Below are 6690 nucleotides of genomic sequence, written 5' to 3'. Positions count from 1 at the left end.
GGATGTTGGTGGATAAAACATAAACATGGTGAAGTGAAATGTCAATGTCTTAGTTCATAGGTTTATTTCTTGAATTTTAGTTCAAAATTCTTTTGGTGTAAGACGTGAACACCATAACTACAATAATGAAATATATATATAGACAACTCACCAATTATGTGAAAATATATAATATTATCTCCTAGGTGGATTATATTTGAATTTTAGTTTTATTTAGTGGGCCATGCAAGAAAATACAATTTTTTTTTACAGACGTTTCGTCAGAATATTTGACGGTATTTTGACAAAAATGTGAATGTCTATCGAAAATTCACTCTTTTCTAGACTCTAGTAGTAATGTTCTTAGGTCTCTTCGTTGAAAAATTATATCTTAATACTAGTTTTTATTAGTCTGTTTTTAAAAAGAATAACATCTTTATACATTAGAAAATAGTTTAACTTTGAACTTCTCTACATACCTTATAATGACATGATTTAATAGTTGCGAAAATCTTATGACATATTTAATATCATAATTTTTTTTTAAAAAAAAATTATTTTTTAAGTTTTGTGCCTAGCTAAACGATGAAGTACTGATAAAATATTACTTTTCTTATACATGCATTTTTACAATTTAAACGTGCTTGAATACTCGTAGCAAAATTCCTGACTTCGTCATTGATTACTTGTTATCGTTTTTGGACTTCGTTCGATATTGTTTTTATCTTCTTTTTTTGACTATGGCACCAAACAAATTTTATTGTTACAAATTTTGATTTTTCTATAAAAATATAGTATCATTTTACTGAAAATACATGGAGTATATATTTGCAATTTTGCTATATATTTATATATTTTTTTCTTTGTGTATTTATAAGCTGTTTGCAAATTATGAAGAAGTGCAATCCACGTTTGATGAGATTTAAGTTTGAGGTTGACACGTTGGAAATTTGGAATAATAATATAAGTCGTCTTTGATAAGGAGAGTTTTATCTTTAAAGTGAAATTTTTCTATGCAGATTCGAAACATGTCACATTGTTAAAGTTCTAATAATATGTTAGTAGTAATGATTTAGCACTGAAAAAAGCAACTATGCTTTGTGATTGGCGTTAATAATGACTTAAAAATGGAGCATTTTTTGTTTTATTCCGCTTTAAGTTGTTCGGACTTTTCAAAAATGTTGATGCACCCGTGTCGGATCCTCCAAATCGACTAATTTTGTTGGTTGTCCTTCAAAAAATGTTGTCGCTTGCACCCGTGCCGGATCCTCTAAAAGCTATGTTTTTGTGGAGTTCTTGCCACTTACATGCAGTCTGTCACCTACATAAATATGTATGTGGTAATCCTAACTTTTTGCTATGTTGCTCGAAATCTTCAAATATGTCACCGGGTATGTGTTGGATACTGAAGAAGTAGTACATTTTGGAGAATCCGACATGGGTGTGATAATAGTTTTGGAGAGTCTAAGCAAATGGAGGTTGCCAGCCTAAGTTGCCTGGACTATCCAAAAATTTGCCGCACCCGTGCCGGATCCTCGAAAAGTGTACGTCTTTTTGAAGGATCCGACACGTACCTTGTAAAATTTTTGAAGAATCTGAGCAACGTAGATTATTGCCAGCAATTAAAATATGCATGATTTCAGAATTTCCTACTATATTATACTCCCTTCGTTTCCTTTTACTTGTCATATGTTGCTTCTCGAGACAAACTCCATGAATTTTAAACAACTTTTTAGAATTTAGACGTAACTATATTAGAAATACTGTATTAATATGATGAAGTATTAAATTCTTCTGATTCAATTTAGCTTCAAAAATTAGTCAGTTTAACTATCGCGAAGTGAAATATGACGAGTAATAGAGAAACCACAAATCATTTATCACCATGCAAATCATGAATGACTCTTGTTCTTCATCTAATGAATGTGTACTACAAGAAGTTGATCCAAAGGATGTTGCAGTAATAGAACCAAAAGCTTCTGGTGTTCATGCACCCATTGTTTCATCCTTCGATGATAGAGTTCGACTACTCATCGACTGTGTTGACAAGCTTCGACACCTTAACATCATGCAAGAAGGCATCCAGTTGCCTACCATCGTGGTAGCTGGCGATCAGTCTTCTGGAAAGGCTGAGTGTGCTTGAATCACTTGCAGGTGTCAGTCTTCCTAAAGGACAAGGCATTTGTACTCGAGTGCCTCTCATCATGAGGCTCGAAGATCATGTTTAGACAGAGGTACACTTGGAGTTCAACGGAAAGTTAGTTCCAACCGATGAACTTCATGTTGCGGAGGCGATTGTTCTTGCAACTAATGAGATTGCTTGACATGGTAAGGGAATGTCCACCATCCCTCTTAACACTCATAGTGAAAAACATGGTGGATTTGCCTGGACTAACTTGAGTCCCCGTCCACGGTCAACCAGATGATATCTTTGAACAAATTTCAGATATTATTATGAAATATATACACCTCAGGAAAGCATAATTTTGAATGTTTTATCAGCAACTGTTGTTTTCCCTACTTGTGAATCCGTTCGGATGTCCCAGAAGGTGGACAAAACCGGAGAAAGGACTATAGCGGTTGTGAGGAAACTTGAAAAAGTTACGTCAAATGATGTGAATATAGGACTTGGTTATGTTTGTGTTAGGAATAGAACTAGGAATACGTCTTATGATGAAGCCCGTAGTGAGAAGGCAAGGCTTTTCCAAAATCATGCACTATTATCCAAGATTGACAAGTCCATGGTTAGCGTTCCAGTTCCGGCAAATAAGTTGGTGCAAATTCAGGCAACCATCCTTTCCAAATGTTTGCCTGATATTGTGAGAAAGATCAATGACAAACTAGCTGTCGATGTTGCTGCTGTCAACGAGTTGCCACAGCATATGAGTTCTGTTGCTGAAGCTTTGGCCACGTTCATGCGTATTATGAGTTCTGCAACTCCGAAGGAGTTTGTGGTGAAATTATGGATCTATATAGAGAGAGTTGTCATCAAAGTTTTGATGCATCATTCCTGTAACTATCCACAGCTTCAGCATTTCATTGGGGTAAGGCTGCGTACAATAAACCCTTGTTGTTCGGCCCTTTCCTTGGACCTTGCGCATAGCGAGAGCTTTGGTGCACCGGACTACCCTTTCTTTTTTTATAACACCGGAAGAGGACATTACAAGATAACATGCCTGAACTAAACAATTCTTGGCATGTCCACTTTTACTACTGCTCTAAGCCTCTAACATCTGTTGTACAGTTTTCCTATTACAATCAAACCTCTCTATATAACGGTCCCTCGTTATAACGACATTTCAATGTAACGGCATGATTTACTCCAGAACTGATTTTTCATGTTATATTTTACTTCTCTATAACAACATTCTACCTATAACGGCAACAACACTCTTTGTAAAATTACCTTTCTATAACAACCATAGTCAATTATTGTAATAATATTTTGTAAGAAACGTATTCAGTCTTAGCGTTTTGCTTTACCCCAAAAGCAGTATCCAGAATAAGAAAAGAAATTGCAAGGAGGGTCCTTCAATATTTGCTTTGGAACACACATTCTTTGAAAAGATGACACTTATTTTGGGACGGACACTTTATGTTAAAATGACAATTATTTTGGAATGGAGGGAATAGCAACTTTGTTTCAAAACATTTGATCCCAAGTCCACCCTTACTGTTCAAATTAATGTAGCATTAATTAAGCAAGACATTGTCCAACCTTAATATGATAAAATACCTTTATGGCCTGTCTACCTTGCAAAGGTAGGGGTAAGGTTTGTATACATCTTACGCTCCCTAGGCCTCACTTGTGAAACTATACTAGATATGTTGTTCTTGTTGTATTATCTGAGGGAAAAAAAGTTAAGTGCGACATTTAAAAGACCTTTACGCTGTCAATTTATAAAGGCAATCCATGCTCTTATATGATTTTCATCTTTGACAACACTGCTGTAAATCTCTTGGACAGTGACATCTTCTGATCCCATAACAAATTTAATAGTAGTTAAATCCAGGCAAACTAAGTAATATGTCGTTGCAGAGAGAAAAATACTGTAATTGCTGAAGGAATACTGACAAGTAAATCGGAACGGAGAGAGTATATTGGAATTTGACAAAGGAAAGAACCCTGATTAAATCTAATGTATTAAATCTTGGAAGAACACAACATTGAATATGGCTGGAATACTAAACAGCTTGCTCATGAACAACAGTAAATATGGTTCTTGGTTAAAGAGATCAGTTATGTTGAGGGAAACAAAAGCATTAATTATACTGTGTGTGTCTCTGGATATGCTGTTCATACCATCTGCAAAAGAAGTTCAAGGGTTTTTCTGATGCATTAATTGTTGTTACTAGAAGGATGAGATCAGTATTTTTGGGTATACAAAACCATTAATGATCAAATATCATGTATAAATACTTTGAGTTCATCTGGTCATCAAGAGTTACATTTACCAGCTTGTATCCCAGTAGACTTTACCAACTAAACTTGCCAGCAATGACATCCCAACAAGTCATCATGACGGTTCTGCTAGTGAATGTCTACTTGATCTAAAACATCTTGTATTGGAAGAACCACAAGGGTCTGTGGACCCTTGTGGTTCGCTCTCCTATTGTTTCAACGTACAGTGATATGATCCGACCGCTCCTTGATTGTGTGGACAAGCTTAGGCAACTCTACAGAATGCAGCAAGACATTAAGTTGCCGGCTATCTTCAAGCTTGGACACCTCGATGTAATGGTGGAAGGCGTTCAGCTGCCTACCATCGTATTGATTGGTGCTAAGTCTTCGGGGAAGTTGAGTGTGCTTGAATCACTTGCTGGAATTAGACTTCCTAGAGGCGAAGGCATTTGTACTAGAGTGCCTCTCATCCTGAGGCTCCAAAATCACAGCGAGACTGAGGTTTACTTGGAGTACAATGGAAAGTCGGTTCCAACCGATGAAGTTCACATTACAGATGCCATTATTCTTGTAACTAATGAGATTGCCGGACATGGTAAGGGCATATCCAACATCCCTTTGAAACTCATAGTGAAAAAGAATGGTGTTCCTGACTTGACGATGGTGGATTTGCCTGGAACAACTACAGTTGCCGTTCCTGGACAAACCGAAGATGTATTTGAACAAATTTCAGGTATTGTGATGGAGTATATAACACCAGAGAACAGCATAATTTTGAATGTTTTATCAGCAACTGTCGATTTCACTACTTGTGAGTCCATTAGGATGTCCCGGAAGGTGGACAAAACCGGAGAAAGGACTCTAGCAGTTGTGACAAAGGTAGATAAAGATCCTGAAGGGCTGCTTGGAAAAGTTTCTGCAAATGACATGAATGATGGACTTGGCTACATTTGTGTTAAGAATCGAACTGCGAATGAATCTTATGAAAAAGCCCTTAGCGAAGAAAGAAGGCTTTTCGAAACTCATGTACTATTATCCAAGATGGATAAGTCCATGGTTAGCATTCCTGTTCTAGCACATAAGTTGGTGCAAATGCAAGGAAACATCATTTCCAAATGCTTTCCGGATATTGTGAAGGAGATCAATAACAAACTATCTGTCAATGTTGCTGCGCTCAGCGAGTTGCCACAACATTCAGGTACTGTTGCTGAAGCATTGGCTACATTCATGCGCACTCATATGTTGGCTACAGAGTCCCTGAAGAAAATTTTTCTCAAAGTAGAGTTTGATGAGTACAATGAAGATTTTGAACTGCAATTTGCTGCGAAATGGTCTGAGTTGCATGATCTTGAACTCAATCGATACTGCCCGGATCCAAAGGTACATCACCTGACAGATGTGCTCATGTATTTACATGAAGCACAGAAAAATGGATTGCCATTATCAGAAAAGGAGATCCGAGTATCAAATTCTCCTCCTCGTGCTGTTTTCCTTGACTTTTTGCAGGAAAAGGTCAGAGACATTTCAGCCACGACCGAGGAGTTTGTGGGAAAATTGGGGAACTATATCGTGGAAGTTGTCAGCAGAGTCTTGATGCATCATTCTTGTAGTTACCCGGAACTTCAGTATTTCATTAGGACTGCAGTGCAAAGTTCGATTTCTAGGAGGAAGGTTGAATCGGTTGATTGGATCCGAGAGATCATTGGGATGAATGATATGTCTGAGCTCACCAGTAATCCTGAGTATGTAGCAACTTTTAGCATGCTCATGGCTCAAAAAAAGAGATTTATTAAGTTTAGCAAATATTGTAGAGGGGGGTCAAATATAAATGTCAAAGGATTTGGAGTTTTTGAAGAGATTTAATGTTTCCTTTTTGAAGAAGTATTATCCTGAAGATCTTGTGCAGCAAGCTTTTGACTTGAAGATGACAAAGGCTGCATACTGGAAAACTATGTTCAGTCCTCAAAAGTTGGGTAACCATGAGATCGAGGTGGAGATTGTCAATGATGAAATGGCATTGTATAATATGAGGTTCATTGCATACCGGCAATTCGCTTCAGGACTTAAAAAGTTTGTTAATGAGATCGTGGATGAGATTTTTAGTGATCTAACTGAATCCCATCGCGGTGGCTTTGAGAATTCCCTGCAGGAACTGTTGATTGCCGAGAAATGCTTCAGGCTCAAAGAGAGAGTGAAGTTTCTGGAGGAGATGAAAGAGGTTGTCGCGAAGATTATGGACAGTCTTGCTCATCATGTTGGTTCAGAGAAGGCTTAGACCAGTGTTTGATGATTTGTGTGGCATGTCTTTT

Source organism: Capsicum annuum, chromosome 11, assembly GCF_002878395.1.
Source record: "Capsicum annuum cultivar UCD-10X-F1 chromosome 11, UCD10Xv1.1, whole genome shotgun sequence".
Taxonomy (NCBI): Eukaryota; Viridiplantae; Streptophyta; class Magnoliopsida; order Solanales; family Solanaceae; genus Capsicum; species Capsicum annuum.
This window is presented reverse-complemented; position numbering follows the sequence as displayed.